The sequence below is a fragment of the Lissotriton vulgaris genome, chromosome 4_1, assembly GCF_964263255.1.
Source record: "Lissotriton vulgaris chromosome 4_1, aLisVul1.2, whole genome shotgun sequence".
Lineage (NCBI taxonomy): Eukaryota > Metazoa > Chordata > Amphibia > Caudata > Salamandridae > Lissotriton > Lissotriton vulgaris.
The window spans coordinates 1073205097-1073221505 of NC_141691.1; the positions used below are offsets into that span (position 1 = coordinate 1073205097).

General features: G+C 48.9%; 1 protein-coding gene across 1 annotated transcript in view; it reads right to left on the reverse strand.

Moving 5' to 3' along the window:
• DNAH5 (dynein axonemal heavy chain 5) overlaps positions 1-16409 on the reverse strand; it is a 5605957-nt gene that overhangs the window by 1948261 nt on the left and 3641287 nt on the right. The gene's annotated exons all lie outside the window — the stretch shown is intronic.

A 16409-nucleotide genomic window follows, 5' to 3' on the forward strand; every position in this document is an offset into this window, starting at 1 on the left:
ACCAAAATGGGAGAAAAGCTCATCATGATGGACCTGCCTGTCGAGACAGTAGTGTTTGGTAAATATATGTAAAGATGTCCACAAAGCAGCCTGAGAGATTTTGAGGACTGGAAATCCATGAGCTAACGCAGTAAATGCAGCCTTGGCTCTGATGCATTGAGCTTCCTGGCCAATGCGTAGCAGATCTTAATGCAGAGTATTATCCAACAGGAAATAGTACATTTCTGCACTGCTTTCCCCTTCTTTGATCCGGATAACCCTCTAAGATTTGATCATCCACCCCATATTCCTTGGTACAGTCTATATAAAAGGACATTGCTAATAACTTCTAGATGTATTACCGACAGCTTCAGGGCCAAACAGGCTAATCTTGAGAATAAACCAGCACAGGTTCTTCTTACATTTTGGATCACTGCAGACACTTTTGAAGAAGACAGTCAAGTATAACTACTTGGAACATAATGGAAATTCTTGACATTCTTTTTGCTGGGTCTGACTCCAGCTCAGGCAGACATACAATATGCTGAAAATGCCAAGTAGCTTCCAATGTATGGGGTATCTCTGCCGTTAGGGGATTGGCTCTTACCTGAAGTCACACGCCAAGAGGGACCGTCCAACACTGTTTGCCACGCGCCGTGAGGGGAATGGCTAAACTACATTTCCCACAAGCCTCAACGCCACCCTGATGCTGCACCTGGGTCCGGAGGCGCAATAAAAGCACCGCTCAACTCCCGCAGCACAGGACGCCTAAAAGCCTGGTTCTGCCAGTTTTGCTGCAATCTCTGCCGTGAGGGGAACGGCTCTTACCTGCAGGCACACGCCGTGAGGATAACGGCCAACACGGTTTGCCACGCGCAGTGAGGGTAACGGCTAAACTACATTTCTCAGCAGCCTTAACGCCACCATGACGCTGCACCCGCGCCCGAGGCGTGTTAAAAGCACCGCTCACCTCCAGCACCTCGGGATGCCTAAATGCCTGGTTCTGCCGGTTTTGCTGCAATCTCTGCCGTGAGGTTAATGGCTCTTACCTGTAGTCACACACCGTGAGGGGAAAGGCCAACACTGTTTGCCATGCGCTGTGAGGGGAACGGCTAAACTACATTTCACAGAAGCCTGAACGCCACGCTGACGCTGCACCTGGGTCCGGAGGCGCAATAAAAGCACCGCTCAACTCCCGCAGCACAGGACGCCTAAAAGCCTGGTTCTGCCTGTTTTGCTGCAATCTCTGCCGTGAGGGGAACGGCTCTTACCTGCAGGCACACGCCGTGAAGATAACGGCCAACACGGTTTGCCACACGCAGTGAGGGTAACGGCTAAACTACATTTCTCAGCAGCCTTAACGCCACCCTGACGCTGCACCCGCGCCCGGAGGAACGATAAAATAACTGCTCACCTCCCGCAGTGCAGGACGCGCGCGGGCGTGCCCGGCAAAGGGCAGGCCCATCTGCAACCGTCAGAGGCCGAAGGAGGCTGGGCTGGGTCAGGCTATTAACATCTACAGATCAGGACTGGCTGCGGACAAAGGACACTTGCCGAACTGGACTTGAACTGAGCCTGCAAGGTATTGGGCTTCAATTCATGTTAAGAGGCCGTTAGAAGACAGGCTGGCTATGTCCTTTTTCACTTTCTGAAATTGATAGTTATGTTTTTAGCCCTGATTACTGAAGGTATTGTCTGAAAACTGTTTTGGTTGTTACAAATTTGTGTAGTAAGGCAGGGCTTTTAATTAACATGACAAAACCCAAGGTCGGCCAAGGGGTAGGGCACACTTGATGCTTTCTTTGCATGGGCTGAATCTGCACTCATGCATGAAATCAAATTAACTGAGCGCAGATTGTCATTAGATCCTCAAGTGCTACCTAGTCACCATACCCATACCCCCAGTACTTTAGGCGCACAAACGAGTCTGGTTGATGGAGCATCACGAATTAGCAGGTCAAACTCTCCACGACCAGAGCTTCCCAACGGTCAGGAGATAACCGGCCACCAGGTCACCTCGGTCAAACCAAACGTAGTCACGAGGGCCTAGAAATCCAAATCAAAAGGCAGATGCAGTTTTGCACCACCGCCAAAGAAAAGGAAAGGATAGGCGAGACTAAGACACATAAACAAAGCTAACTCACATCTAAATCATTGCGTGGAAGTAGCAATCAAGTGGATAGGGAGCCCCCACATGAAGCAAATCAAGCTATAGCTTCAGTAGAAACGGTTTTCAAGCCGACTCTGACTTACAACCTGGAGGAGAGTTTTTAGGAGAAACTGGAAACTGTATTCACAGCACACCTAAATCCTATCTTTCAAAAACTAACTGATATCGAGAGTAGGTTATCATGTTTATGAAAACATTCACCTAGCATTTCTACACTGCCTACAGAGCATAGGCCCAGGCCAAACATGTCCATGGGAGCAGGCAATAGAGGGGGTGCCTATAATCCGGAACCTTCTCAGAAAACTATGACACAGGAAGGGTGTCATTGAGGCAGACCGGAAGTCAACCGTCCGCAAATTACTGTGTCTCTGCCTCAGACAGGATTCCCCCAAAGCGATTGTCAGTCTTTAAATCCCCCAAACACTGAGCAGGTGAACAAGGTCCATAATAATGTCAACGAAAGGCCCCAAAGTTTAGGTACTCATGTAGATCGTCACTTGGGTCATTCAAGTTCTAGTGGTATTAACTTGAATTTACATTTGCCCCCAGAAACCACACCCAGGATTGTTGTTCTAGTTAATGTTCCACCACTGTTGCCTGGTGATAGGGAAGACTGGCCATCTTTGAGGAATAAATCCCTGCATTTTGTAAACACAAAGACAGGTATAAACAACACAATTTTATTTTCTGAACTTAGGATGGCACGCAAGGTTAGGAGGGTAGGGACACCTAATAAGACACTGGCGGGGATTGTATAGTATTGACCTTCAGGCCACCAGGCCTGGTAAGATCCATATTAGATAGGATGGTTGACCAACCTGTAAATGAGACAAGGATTTCTATATTACCATTTGGCTCCTTCTATCGACCGCCCATATTGCAATCCTATTTAGTGGAAGAAGTCAGTTCACTAAGGACAAAACAGTATCCACAGTTTCCACCTTGGTATCATAAAAAACATTTTGAGCCATTAAGTGGTCTCATAGACATATATTGACTAAAGCAGAAAACGAGTGTACTAAAGGACAAAGTTCATGTATCTGAGATTACTCCTAATATATGTGGCAGTGTTAAAGAGCATACATCCCCCGTAGAACCTAAATCCAACAATTGCCCCCGGCATCAGTTCCTTAATAAAGGTCTGGAAACAACAGGGGCTACTAGGATAGATCTGACTGCCGCCCAAGTTGAACAACCACCAAATTGTGAGGATGGCAACTTCTTAAATTTGCAATACTGCCAAACCAATAGCCTCAGCCTCCATCTAATTTCTTGGAATGTTGCGGGCATTTCACGAAGGTTATTGGACGAGGTATGGGTCCAGTATGTTAAAACGTTTGATATTATCTGTACACAGGAAACCTGGAGTAGGGATAATTCCTGTTTGGACAGATACAACACATTAACTGTCCAGGCTGAACCATCATTGGCTGGGAGGGCAAAGGGAGGCCAGGCGACCCTAATTTCAGTACAGTACGAGTCATTAAGAATAGAAAAAGTAATTGACTCCCCATGGTACCAGTTGATTTTGTGTTTTAATTTGATTACCTTACCTATATTATTAGTCAATTGGTACTACAATATGTTTGATACACAGAATTCTAGGGTTATTAACGCGCTCGATTTGGAGATTGTTAAGGTAGCAGGGAGGGTTTCCCCTTTGTGTATAATTTGGGTAGGAGATTTCAACTGCACCCTATGTCAGCATAGTGGGAGTAAGGTTTGTGGGTTGGTAGATACCAATGACCAATCTTGGTACACTTTAAACATACTACACAGAGTGAGGCGTTAAACTCTATTATTGTAGTGAATGGCCTACGTATGATTGATACTTTGGTTAGTACCCCATTGGTGCAATATCCAACATATTGGGAGGGGGGGGGGGTCGTGTAAGTACAATTGACTTTATGTTGATCTCTAGTAGGTATTCACACCTTGTTGATCTCTTTGCAGTCAAACCTAACCCTGCTAGTGACCATACCCTCTTACTGTCTCTTTACATATTGTGGCGCAAAAGGGTAAGGTCTCTGACAGTTTAACAAAATATAACCACAATTAAGGGATAAGGCTAAAATGGAACATGATAAATCATAAGGATTTTGAGGAGTCTATTATTAAAACGAATTTAACACAAGTAATGCCCTATTTAACCACTACTACACAGCCAGATGTAATAATACAACATTTTGAAACTATCTTTGATGACGTGGCCAAGAATTTGCTTAGGCCAGTGAGAAAAGGCAGCTTCCCTGAAATAAGATGGTTTAACGCTGAGTGTTCTGCGGCATAAAATAAATTGAAGAAGGCACTACATACAGTCCCCCGTGTTAGGGATATGATAAAGGCAGCCAGGCAGACCTATAAAAGGGGAATTGAGAAGGCAGGCTTGGGATGATCTCGAAAGAGCAAGTGCCCTGAAGGACTCCAGGAGTTTCTGGGAGGTGCTAAATCGTCCACTCTTCACCAATGAGACAAGGGCCAAGGATACTAACATAACAGGGGTGGCTTGGGAGACCCATTTCACCAACATATTCAACCCAAAGAGTGTCTTACTAAGAGAGTGTGAGGAGGAAATAATTATCAACACACAAACCGTACAACAGCTTAGTATATGACTTTCATTAAGTGAAGTAGAGGAGGCACTGAGAAAGGGTGTTCCCCTCCAGCAATGCCCAAGACCTCGACGAGCAACAGCAGCAGCCACCTGAGATGCATCCTGCTCAACACCCGCTCCGTCCACAGGCACGCCATCGAGATCTGGAACCTGCTCGACACCACAGCCCCAGACGTCGCCTTCTTCACGGAAACCTGGATGAACGCCTCCTCCGCGCCTGACATCGCCATCGCCATCCCAGACGGCTACAAGATCATCCGAAGGGACCGCATCAACCACACCGGAGGAGGCATCGCCATCGTCCACAGGAACACCATCCGCATCACGACCAACACCGATGACACCCTCGCTACCCCCGAGCACCTGCACTTCCAAGTCCACATCAACCCCAAGACCACCCTCAGAGGCACCCTCATCTACAGACCCCCTGGACAACGCACACAATTCAGCGAAGACATCGCCGACTTCATCAGCCCGCACGCCCTCTGCTCCGCTGACTACATCCTCCTAGGGGACCTCAACTTCCACCTGGAGGACAACAACGACCGCAACACCACCACCCTGCTGGACAACCTCGCCAACCTGGGACTCAAGCAACTGGTGACCACCCCACCCACTACGCCAGACACACGCTCGACCCCGTCTTCTCATCCAGCAAGGACATCGCCTTCAGCCACGCCACTGGACGGACCACAGCTGCATCCACTTCAGCTTCGCAAGGACCACGATCCACCACCACCAGCAACAGGCTGCACGCAGGAACTGGAACAAGATCACAGCCGACCAGCTCGCGTCCTCCCTGAGCACGAACCCTCCCACCAGCACAACGAACCCTAGCCAGGCGGCCACCAACCTCAGGAAGTGGATCAACGACTGCGCAGACGAGCTCGCCCCCCTGAGGACCCCGCCCAGCAGACCCGGCAGCAAGAAAGCCCCATGGTTCACCGACGAACTCAAGAGTTTCAAGAAGAACTGCCGAGCCCTCGAGAGAACCTGGCGCAGAGACCCAACACCGGACAACATGACTGCCCTCAAGCTCGCCACCCGGAAACACCACCAACTCATCCGTGCCACCAAGAAAACTGCATTCAAGGAACGACTGGACAACAACGCACACAACAGCAAAGAACTCTTCAACATCATCAAAGAGCTCTCCAACCCCAACGCCGGAAACAACGACATCACCCCTTCGCAAGACCTCTGCAACTCCCTCGCCTCCTACTTCCACAACAAGATTGCGGACATACACAACAGCTTCAGCACCCAACCGACGAGCACCACGACCGAACCACCGCCCCCCACCTCCACCCTCCGCGCCTGGACTCCTATCAGCACCGAAGACACCGTCCGCACGATGAACTCCATCCACTCCGGATCTCCGACCGACCCCTGCCCTCTCCACGTCTTCAACAAGACCGACGCTATCATCGCACCCCACCTGCGGGACATCATCAACACCTCCTTCGACACCGCTACCTTCCCGGAGAGCTGGAAGCACGCCGAACTCAGCGCTCTACTCAAGAAGCCATCGGCTGACCCCACTGACCTCAAGAACTACCGCCCCATCTCGCTGCTCCCGTTTCCTGCAAAAGTCATCGAGAAGACCGTCAACAAGCAGCTGGCCGCCTTCCTCGAGACGAACGGATCCCTCGACCCCTCGCAGTCTGGCTTCCGGGCCAACCACAGCACCGAGACCGCCCTGATCGCAGTCACCGATGACATCCGAGCGCTGCTCGACAACGGAGAAACAGCGGCCCTCATCCTCCTCGACCTCTCCGCGGCCTTCAACACTGTCTGCCATCGTACCCTAGTACAACCCCTCAGCAACGTCGGAGTCCAGGAGAAGGCACTGGAGTGGATCATCTCCTTCCTCGCCGGAAGAACACAGAGAGTCCGCCTCCCCCCGTTCAGATCTGAAGCCACCGAAGTCATCTGCGGCGTCCCTCAAGGCTCCTCGCTCAGTCCAACCCTCTTCAACATCTACATGAGCCCCCTTGCAGACATCGCACGCCAGCACAACCTCAACATCATCTCCTACGCCGACGACACCCAGCTGATCCTCTCCCTTACCAACGACCCCGCCACCGCCAGAGCCAACCTTCACGAAGGGATGAAAGAGGTAGCCGAATGGATGAAGAACAGCCGCCTGAAACTGAACTCGGACAAGACGGAAGTCCTCTTCCTGGGATCCTCACCCTCCGCCTGGGACGACTCCTGGTGGCCCCCCGCCCTAGGCAGCGCACCCAAACCAACAGACCACGCACGCAACCTGGGCTTCATCCTGGACTCCTCCCTCTCCATGACCAGACAAGTCAACGCCGTCTCCTCGTTGTGCTTCAATATCCTGCGCATGCTACGTAAGATCTTCCGGTGGATCCCCACCGAGACCAGGAAGACGGTCACCCAGGCCCTCGTCACCAGCCGTCTGGACTACGGCAACACCCTCTACGCCGGAACAACCGCCAAACTCCAGAAGAGACTCCAGCGGATCCAGAACGCCTCAGCACGACTCATCCTGGACATCCCCCGTCGCAGCCACATCTCCGGACACCTGAGAGATCTGCATTGGCTCCCGGTCAACAAGAGAATCACCTTCCGTCTCCTCACCCACGCACACAAAGCCCTACACAGCCAAGGCCCAGGATACCTCAACAGCCGCCTCAACTTCTATGCTCCCAAACGCCAGCTTCGTTCAACCAGCCACGCCCTCGCCGCCGTCCCCCGCATCCGCAGAGCCACCACAGGGGGACGGTCTTTCCCCTACCTCGCCGCCAAGACATGGAACTCCCTCCCCACCCACTTCCGCCTGACCCAGGACCACCTCGCCTTCAGGAAGCAACTCAAGACCTGGTTGTTCGAGCAGTAGCAGATCCCCCCCCCCAGCGCCTTGAGACCCTCTGGGTAAGTAGTGCGCTATATAAATACGATGATTGATTGATTGATTGATTGATTCCCCTAAAAGCTCCAGGGCCAGATGGTGTGCCCTTGGACCTATTTAAAAGCAACTCACAAATATGGGCCCCCCTGTTAAGCAATGTTTTTAAAGCAGTAATTGTGGGCCATATTCCATCATCGTGGAAAAAATCAGTGGTGGAGCCGGTTTTTAAAAAGGGAAATAGAAAGGACCCCGCATGCTATAGACCGATTTCTCTAATAGATGTTTCATGCAAGTCGCTGGGGCGGGTAATCCTTGCACGCCTGGAGTCATGGGCCAATACCTCTGGCCTTATAGTGAATACCCAATTTGGCTTCAGGAAGGGAAGGGGGCCGACCGAGCAATGCCTCTACCTGTCTATGATTATGGGGAAGTACATGAAGGCCAGGGGTGTATCGATCCACTTGGTCTTCGTGGACTTGTCCAGCGCCTTCGACACGGTCGGCCGTGGAAAATTGTGGACACTAATGGACACCAAGGGATTGGAGGAACGTAGACTACATGCATCTACTACTGTAGCTATCCGGTATGTCCCAGGGGGAGAAAAGATCAATCCAATTGCATCAACTGAGGAAGTGCGCCAGGGTTGTATATTGACCCTCTTCTTATTTTTAGTATATACAAATGGCTTAGAGCCTTTTTTGTTGCAACAACAATTGGATTTTCCAATAACAGAAGGTAAACAGGTAGCTTTATTGTCATATGCGGATGATACAGTCCTGATAACCTTATCAGCCAACAGCCTACAAAAATGTCTGAATGCATTTAATGAGTTTAGGACAGGACTGGACCTTAAGGTTAATTTTAGTAAATCTTTTATTATGACCTGTGGCCCAAATAAAACTAAAACACGCAAGTATATAGTAAATGAAATTGCTATCGACAAAGTGCCAAATTTGACCTGCTTGGGGAATCTTTTTAATAATTAATTGAGCTGGGACCACTTGATCACGACAAGGCTACAACAAACTAGTAGAACTATAGAGGGGCTTTTTTGTTTTGCCATCAAACTTGGCCATAAGCTGATAGTTGAATTGAAAACATTGTATAAATCCAAATGTCTGTCAGTGGCCACCTATGGGGCAGGAGTATGGGGATACCACAAAAGTGCACAGATTCAAATATCAGAGAATACATTTTTAACGGCGGTCCCATGGCTTCATTATGTTAGGAAACTTTTTATAAGATAGGCATTGAAGATTTTTATAAAAACCCGGAATCTATTCAATCCAATGTTAAGATGGTTATTAAAAATGTGTATTGTACATTTTTAAGCTTGTCTAACCAGGGCAGTAATACAGTGATCATGCTTTTTTTAAATCAGCAACAATTTTATTTGTCTTTTACCACCCAGGTTTATTCGCGTTTCCTAATGACCAGATTTCGTTTAAGCACATTGCACTTTCTTGTGGCTGTCCCAAAACAGAGGGGATGGTGTGAGAGACTTCCCCCCTGTCTGTGTAATAATGTAGCACAGCAGAGCACAATGCACCTTATGCTCTTTTGCACACCCTATAAAGATCCAAGATTCTGTTCTAATAAACCTATTTTAAGGGATATTCGTCCCTGTTCTTACAAAGAAGGTTTTAATTATTTGAAGTCGCTATCAACTGTTACTATTTGCAGCTCTGTGCTTAGTTCTATTAAAATTGTATTTCTGATTAGGAAACGCTATGAATTGTGAATAGTTTTTATTGAATCTGTTGAAGCTGGTATTAACTCTTGTACAATGTTTTTTTTTAAACTTTGTGTATTTTAAAAATGAATGTATGATCCTTCTGTAAACTTTTATGATTCATTGGAATCAAATAAAGTTATTTGACGGACTGACTGACACTGCTCACTTAGGGTCCATGCAGGGAGCCTTTCTTACTCCTTCAAAAGATGTGGTGGACCTAAGAAAGTGGGCAACGTGATGATTTGGCCGAGGGGTAAGGGTGTTACAACCTTCAACAGAAAGGAGGTACAGGTTCAGAGAAACGGTCTGTCCAGGAAGAAGCTGGTACATGGAGGCAGGAAAGAAAGAGCCTTCAGCTCGCTGATTCTCCTGGCTGCATAGGGAGAACACATCAGAAATGTAAGAACTTTAAGAACCAAATTAACATCCCACTGGGGTAAAACAAAAGGTTTGGGAGGAAACATATGCAGAAGATGTTTCATAAAACATGTCACAGCAGGTGACTTAAACAGGCAGGGTCGATCTGACAAACACAAAAATGATGAGAAGGCCAAAATATACCCCTTAACAGTGCCCAGAGCAAGACCTTACCAGGGTAAGGACAATACTAACAACAAAACTTCGGACGGGGTGCATAAATTGGGTTGATGTGTTTTATCAATGCACCAAGCCACACACTTGTCCCAACGGCAGGAGTGTACAGATTTTGTTGCTATAACGCCTGGCTGTCAAGATGATATCACAGACCTCGGAAGGAAGGGTAAAAACCCTTGCCTGTCACTTCTAAATCACCAAGCATGAAGGTGGAGTGTGTGCACATTTAAGGTGCAGGACCCTGCCTTGTTGCTGCAACACAATATCCACTTGAAAGGGCAGACTGATTAATGGACGGAGGAAAATGCTCAGGAGTTTTAGATACCATATTCTCCTAGCCCAATCTGCAGCCACCAGGACGACTTAGGGACAGTTAACTCGGATCTTTTTGAGCACTCGGGGGAGGAGAGGTATCGGCAGAAAGGCATACAGGAGTCTCATTTTACAATCTAGTCGGACAGCCTCTCTGAGCAAGAGCCGCTTTGAAAACACCAGTGTGTAGAAGTGCTGACATTGTTAGTTCTCGGTGGTAGCGAATAGATCTAAACATGGTTTTTCCCAGTCCTGAAAGAGACCTTGAGCCACCTACAGATGCAGACGCCGTTCATGGTCCGCAAGGTATTGACAGCTGAGTTTATCTGCCCATGTGTTTAGAGATTCCCTCCATGTGCTGGACAACCAGGAAAATGTCCTGACATTCCATATATGTCCAGAGGTGCAGAGCCTCCTGGCACAGGGTCCACAAGCCCAATCTGCGCTGTTGCTGCAGTACCATGTGGTGGTGGTCATGTATGTGAACACCTGGACCAGCTTCCGCCTTGATGGAGGGCCGGAAAGCTTTCAATGCCAAGCAAATCATCAGAAGACCCATAAAATGGATATAGAGCAGAGTCTCCACCAGAAACTAGAGGCTTCTGATCTCTACCACTCCCAGATGTCCGCCCAAGCCCATGAGTGATGCATCGGTTGCTGCTGGCAGCTCTGGCAGAGGAAGTAAGAGGAGTCTGCCACTGACCAAATTGCAGCCCTGTAACCACCACTGCAGATCATTTGCAGTCTCCCTCGAAATCTGGACCAGGTCAGAGAGATTCCACGGATGCTGTGCCCACTGAGACTTCAGATCCCACTACAGAGAAAGCATCTTCCATCGAGGGTACTTCACCAGCAGGATGCATGAGACCATTAGACCCAGCAGTCTCAGAGTTAGTCTCACCAATAGCAAGGATTAAGGGTGAAACATCGGGATCATAGTTGGAATGTCCTGGACTCTTCGCTCTGGAGAGTAAGAGCAGAATGGCCCCATGTCCAGAATGGCTCTGATGAAAGGAAGCCTCTGAGAAAGAGTCAGGAGTGACTTCAGCATGCTGAGAGTGAACCCCAGTGAATGCAGGAGGTCTGCTGTAGTCTAGAGGGGGGTGATGACTGCCTTTAACAGTCAGTCATTATGTTAGAGGAAAACTGGGACCCCTGACCTCATCAGATGTGCTGCAACTGTTGCCATCCCCTTTGTGAACACCAGAGGGGCACTGGCAGGATGGAAAGGGAGCACAGCAAACTGTAAATGTTCATGGCCCACTGTGAACCACAGGTAAAACTTATGGACCTGCAGGATGAGGATGTGAATATAGGCCAGTGTCCTGAGTCGAACATAGAGAGGACCTGAGCAAGAGTTAAGATCTTGAATTTGTGCTTCCTCATGAAAGTGTTGAGATGGTGTAAGATAGGTTGGAAGCCAGAAAGTAGTGGGAATAGCAACCACAACCTATTTATGATGATAGCACCCTCTCGATGGTGCCTATGGTCAAAAGAGCCTGCACTTCCTGATGCAGCAAGAAGAGGTTGTCCTCCATCAGCCAATCTGAGGGCAGGAGTGGCAGGGTTTCTTTGAACAGGGGGACATCATCCCACAAAACAATTTAGCGCACCCACTTGTCAGAGGTTATGGCTTGCCATTGGAGCAGGTGGTTCATGATCCTGCTGCCAATAGATTGCCCATGTTGCAGTGATGGCACATTAAAGAGGTTCAGAAGCTGTGGCTGCCAGGGGAGGGGGATGTACTGGGCAACTTTGCCACCACAGGACTTGTGGGAGATCTGGTCATGGCCACAAAAGAACTGGGAAGTCTGCTGACTGTGGTGGCTAGGTGGAGAAGGACACAGCTGCTATCCACAGAAGGGTGAGGCTCCTTTAGGCGCCCAAGTATCGAATCGACCTTGTCATGAAACAGTTGAGTGTCATTGAAGGGCATGCCCATAAGGGATTCCTGGACATACTCTGAGAAGCCAATCTATCTCAGCCAAGTGTGGCCTCATGAAGCAATGGCCTGCCCAGCGAGTGTCATGTCCAGTCCGCATCGTATTGTGAACTTTGCTGTGTACCTGCTGTGAGAAGTTTGCCCGATATATGATGTCTCCAATTCTGGGGGCACCTTGTATCAGTCCAAACAACCCTTATGGTTGTCAGTCAACCTTATAGACAAGCTATCCTAATGGTAGCATGGACTAAGCAGCCTTAAAGGCTTAACTCAAGAGGTCGTGTTAAGCGAGCTGTTTTACCAATCACAATCCTGTAATATCAAATGAAAGGACACCACACAAGTATATATTATAAAAATATATGTGTTTATTTCTAAAATAATCCCCAGTACTCTTTATGAGCAAAGGGGCACAAGCGTTAAATCAAAAGCACAGTATAACATATGAAAGTTGCACAATTATGGATGAGGCCCAGGGGCCACGCAAACCATATATTAAAAAAGTGGTATAAGAGATACCAATCGAACAGTGGTTAGGCCTAGGGCCTAGGGAATCGCTGGGAGCTGTCAGGACTAGCAATGCTGAAGTCGGGAAAAGCCCGCGGGATTCGGGTGCAGCGCTTAAAGCACACACATGCACCAATGCAATGTCAATGGTGCGTAAAAGTTATAAAGTTATAGTTAAAGGAGACTTCCGCTTAACCTAGCAGGATGAAACTTTAGACACATACACTAGAGGTGTGTATCAATGTAGGAACACTGGCGTTGCTGAGTTACCTCACCCACAGGAAGCGGGAGCACAGGTGCGAAGTAGTGTCGGGTTTTGTCACGCTGGTTGATGGTGCTTGGAGCTGAAGATGCTGCAGGCATCGAGACGAGAAGTGTCCGGTGTGGATCGAAGTTAAAGATGATCTGAAAGCAGAGGGGACAGAGGTCACTCAGCAGTGACCAGGGTGGAACCAGGAAGGAACCAGGCAATGCCGGGCGCTTTCAGGTCGCTGTCGGTAAGCTTCTCTCCGCTGCCACGTGGACTCTGGGGCACCGAGGATGTCCAGGAGTGGATCACAAGCTGTCCGACGAAGGCTCTCGCTGTCGGCGGTGTCGGCTTCCGGATTGGAGCAAACAACCCTTGGCAAGCGCAACCCACGCAGGACTCGAAGATGGATTAATACTCGGACCAGGAGGGTCAGAGCGGGTGCTCCTTTTCAGAGGAGCGAGTGCAAGTCTGGAGCAACCAGATTCACAAGTTAGGTTTCAAGGTTCGTCGGCACAGGGGCCACTAGCCAACGGGCAAGTGACCGGGCCAACGCGTTGAGCCAAAAGATGCAGAAGGGCCCCACGTAGCACTCGGTGAGTGTAGAGGGGTGAGCTGCGGTGCAAAAGAGGCTCAGGGCTGGGGCTTCTCAAACCCCAATGCACAGCTTTGAGGGTCACTCGTGGGCTGCACGGTCAGCGTCTCGTGGTCTTTCCAAGATGGCGGGCCCCACGCTTCCGGTCGCCTCCACGGGTCTCAGCTCTGCAGGGACTGTGGATCGGGCTGTTAGAAGGCAGACACGCTTGGTCTTGTCGAACTCTGTCGCTCGAGTTCCGGCGGGAACTGCAACAAAGCAAACGTCAAGGTGCTGGATGATGCCTGTTTGCACAAGGTGGTCACTCTTTGACCACAAGGGAGATTCTTCAGTCTTCTACGTCGAGTAGGATGTCGAAGGGTCCAGAGTTTCGTTTCATAAGTTTCAGTCAGGATAATCTGAGTGCGTTGGCACTGCTCCCATTCTTATACCAATCTAGGGGGCTGGATTACCTGCTAGGTCCCCTCTTATGGGTGGGACCCAGGTAGGGGGTGGTTACACCCCTTTCCTTTTGTCCAGGGTCGCGCTGGGACTGGGGCTGGTGTGCCCCAGAACCGGTTTGACCGGATTATGCAAGGGGAAGCCTTGTGCTCCCCAGGCACTGTCTGGTTTCTTTCAAACCTCCCTGCTACAATCCACCATCTCCTGTCTGGGGTGGTGTGACACCTCCCCGCGACAGGAAATCCTTTGTCCTGGCCTCCTCGGCATTGTTTCAGTCAGCAGCAGGAGGTCAGACTCGTGTCTGTGGCAGAAGCGTCCATTTTGTGATGCTGAGGCTCTTTTAAAATCAACCGCGTTTCAGTAAAGTAACATGTCTTCTCCCTCTAGAGGGGTGGGATGCTATCCCCGTCGACAGGACTGTCGAGGGGATAGTATTCCAATTCGTATGACACCTTACACGACATGTTTTGATAAAGCCAAACCAAAGTTAACATATAACCGCGATGGATTATAATGCACTTAATAGTATATGGTATGGTATTATCCTGGAACAGCTTAGGGAGTTGTTCCCGACAGCTGCAGACAGGCTCAGCGAAGTGCACGAGCACCATCTCATGTAAAACCACGCACTCTGCCTCCAGGATTGATAAGGCCTGCCATAGGAGTGACTTATAGGTTTATATGTGTCCAGATATAGGCTTAGATATAGGTATATTATATCTAAGCAAGAGGTGATTACATCAACTTGCCCCAGCTGAGTGATCAGCCAGTTGTGTCAATTTAAGAACCATCCAGGGGTGGCAAAAGCTATGCTGCAGCCCCTGGTAGGCCTTGGATGCACCTATGCCCTTGGCACCTATAGTGCACTATTATAGGGGCTGACAAGGTGTCCAGTACCAATTAGGTTATGCACCTAGGGTGCATGGAGTCCATTTTAAGGAGAGAGCAGGTAGCCTGGGGCCCTGATTAGCAGGGAACCAGGTCAACTAAGTCGAAAACCAGCTAAACACAAGGCAAAAAATCTGGGGTAACCATAGTCAGGTATCCACCTTCCTACACCTGCCAATGACAAGAGTCTGGATCAGGATGGCTTGGGCCTCCTCTGAGACCATGAACAGCACTTGCACAACTGAGCCCCTCACTGTGTGGCTGTGTCGGTCCAAGAGGCCCGCAGTGTTCACCAACCGCAGTGCAATGCTGGTGGAAGAAAAAATCCTTTTCCAGAAGTTATCCAGCCTCTAGGATTCCTAATCCTGCGTGGAGTGGAAGTCTCGTGGGCATCCACAACACCAATGGCGTGACATACCTCTAATCCAGGTGCTAGTCCCAGTGCTTGGCATGTCCATCATTAGGGACCGTGCTGATAGAGACATAATGATGGAGGTGAACATGTGTGCGAATGCTTCTCTTTGAGTGAGCCGTGTTCCGAGGCTGAATGTACAATACTTTAGCCAGAATGCTAAAATACTTTTCCCAGCAGCCTTTCATCTGAGCACAATAGATAGATCAAACGTCCCAGTCCAAGGCATAAAAACCACCCCCTGTTGCCATGTCTTTGTTGGGCAATCTGGTTGTTCAAGCACACAGTCCTTCATTCCCAAGCTTCGTCCTGAGAACGTTGCAGGCAGTTCTTGCCCACAAGGCAAACAGCCTCATCTACTTCTGCACCAGGCATGTGGCTTGCCTCTTCAGACTGACACAAGGGTGAGGAAACCCGAAGTCATCAGCCTATCTGCCGCAACAGTTGACACCAGCGATAGGGCCGCAACAGTCATCTCCAGCACACTGGCAGCACTGAGACCACAGCTAAGGGCCATATGTATCATCAAACTATTTTGCATTTCCTAAATAGCGAATTTTAAGGAATCGCTATTTAGGAAATGCAAAATGGTATGTATGAACAAAATCGCTTTTTATTTGCGATTCCTTAAGCTTCCTTATTAGCGAATTCGCATTTGGCGAATTCGCAATTAAGGAATAATTCCCAATGCATTCCTATGGGCCAGGAGGCGCATTCCTATGGGCCAGGAGGCCCATAGGAATGAATGCAAAATAATTCTCAAATTGTGAACTCACAATTTGCTAATCGGAATTTGAGAATTATTGCAAGGGTGCAGGGGTGTCTCAAAGACACCCTGCTGCACCCCTGAAAAGAACATGTGTGTGCATATTGCGCACATACATGCCCTATGGGCATGTGTGTGCATCATATGCCACCTTTAAATATGCCAATTTGTGCATTTCTGGAAGAATTCGCAAGTTACCATCAACTGAAAGTTGGTGGTAATTTGCGAATTCTTAAACAAAATTAGCAAGCTAAAATTGCTACATACATAGCATTTAAGGAATCGCAAATTTGCGATTCCCTAAATGCTATGGAAAAATAAGGAATCGC